This window comes from Chinchilla lanigera, unplaced genomic scaffold (genome assembly GCF_000276665.1).
Source record: "Chinchilla lanigera isolate Chin_1 unplaced genomic scaffold, ChiLan1.0 scaffold00036, whole genome shotgun sequence".
In the NCBI taxonomy this organism is placed as follows: Eukaryota; Metazoa; Chordata; class Mammalia; order Rodentia; family Chinchillidae; genus Chinchilla; species Chinchilla lanigera.
In genome coordinates this window covers 3,431,315-3,433,486 of record NW_004955437.1, presented here as the reverse complement: position 1 = coordinate 3,433,486, position 2,172 = coordinate 3,431,315, and positions in this window count along the sequence as shown.

The following is a 2,172-nucleotide window of genomic DNA, read 5'->3' as shown; positions in this document are numbered from 1 at the left end:
AAAAAAAAAAAAGGGTTGTATTTCTATACACTAGCAGTGGGCAGTTTAAATGAAAAAAAAATTGTGTGTGCTTTAAACAATTTATTTAACTGGAATGCCACACAGTGATTTCCATTTATTTGACACATCTTTCCCCCATGGTGGTTTACAGGCTCTTCAAGCCAATATAAATATTCATAAATATTTGGACATTTGGGTGTTCACCTACACAATACCTCAGCAATATCTTCCAGCAAGAAAAGCTCTTTACTGAAGAGTAAAGACCTGACACAGTTAACTAGGTCAATGAGAATCTGCTCCAAATATCTGTTTCTCTGAGTAAAGGCACCACACGCCTGCTGAGTTAAGAAAAACACCATTACAAGACAGGACTATTTTTTTATTCTTAAGCAGGGCCTGGAACACTTAGCTACTAGTTAGGTGCTGAATGGCAGAGCTCCATCCCCAGCTTATGCCACGAATTCACAGGGAATAGGTTTCAGCCACTCAGGCTCCCCCCCATTGGGTCTCAGGAAGTGCACTTCTCTGGACGGGGAAGGCTGGCATGCAGCTGAACCCGGGTACCTCTCTCTTTGGCTTCCTTTTTTTTTTTTTGGTACCGGGAATCGAACTCAGGACCTTGCACTTGCCAGGCAGGCGCTTGCGCCGCTGAGCTACATCCCCGGCCCTTCCTTCTTTCTCTGATCGTTTTCCTTGACCCATTTCCGGAAGCTGTCTCAACTCTGAGGGTTTAATGTGCTCAATACGCACACTAATCCTCTCGGCAAGTGTCGTGCCCTTAACTTGCTTGTTTACGACAATGCCAACAGCGTGCTGGGTAACACTGTAGACGCTTCTGTTCTGCCGTGGTAACATCTGCGTGGCATTCCTTTATGCACAGTACCCGCTCCCTTGATGTCTACAACATCACGCTTTATGTAGATTCGCATGTACACGGCAAAGGAACAACCCCATGTTTTCTAAAAGGCCTAGAGAATGTATACCGGCTTCCCATCCTCCTTCCCTTTGTGTTCCTCATTTTGGGAAATTACTGGAAGATGGAGGTTCCAGCCGAAAGGGATGAAAAATCTTTAAAACTCCATTCACAATAGCATCAAAAAGGATAAAATAGATGTGAATTTAATACAAGAAGTATGAGATATGTACACTGAAAATTAGAAAACCTCACTCACAGGAATTAACGAAGACCTAGGTAAAGCCAGCCATGGTGATACACACCCATAATCCCAGCACTCAGGAGGCTGAGGCAGGAGGATTGCCTCGAGTTTGAGGCCAGCCTAGACTATAGAGCAAGACCTCATCCCCAGAAAAAGACCTAAATAAATGGAAAGATACCTTGTATTTCTGAATTAGAAGACTTCATTGTTATGATGTCAGTACTCTTCAAATTAGTCTAAAATTCAATGTACTGGCTCTCCAAATTTCAACTGCTTTTTTGTGGAAATGGACAAGCTGACCCTAAAATTCACATTGAAACATGAGCAACCCAGAATAGCCAAAACACAGTCCTGAAAATAGAGAACAAAGCCAGAGACTCACATTTCTGCTTTCAAGCCAAGAAACAACAGTCATCCTGACCGTGTGGCACTAACAGAAGGTTAGCTATAGAAGCTGGGCGTCATGGCACACATCTGTAATCCCAGCACTCTGGGAAGCTGAGACAGGAGAACTTCAAATTTGAGGCCAGACTGGACAATTTAGTGACTTAGAGAGACCTTGTCTCAAAAAGACAAAAAGAAAAAAACAGACATAGATAAAATATAACTCAGAGACTACAAACAAACCAATATATCTATCGTCAACTGATTTTTGTTGTTGTTGTTGTCTTTTTGAGACAGGGTCTCGCTATGCAGTTCAGGCCAGCCTTGAGCTCACTTTGTAGCCCAGGCTGGTCTCAAACTCACAACAATCCTCCTGCCTCTGCCTCCCGAGTGCTGGGATTACAGGCATACACCCACGATGCCCAGCTTAGTTAACTGACTTTTACTAAAGTTGCCATGACAATTAAATGGAGAAAATAATAATACTTTCAAAAGACAACACTGGGATAACTGGGTAGCCACATGCAAAAGGATGAAGTTGGAGGCTGGATATAGTGGCACATACCTGTAATCCCAGCACTTGAGAGGCTGAGGCAGGAGGATTGCCAGGAGTTCAAGGCCAGCCTGAACT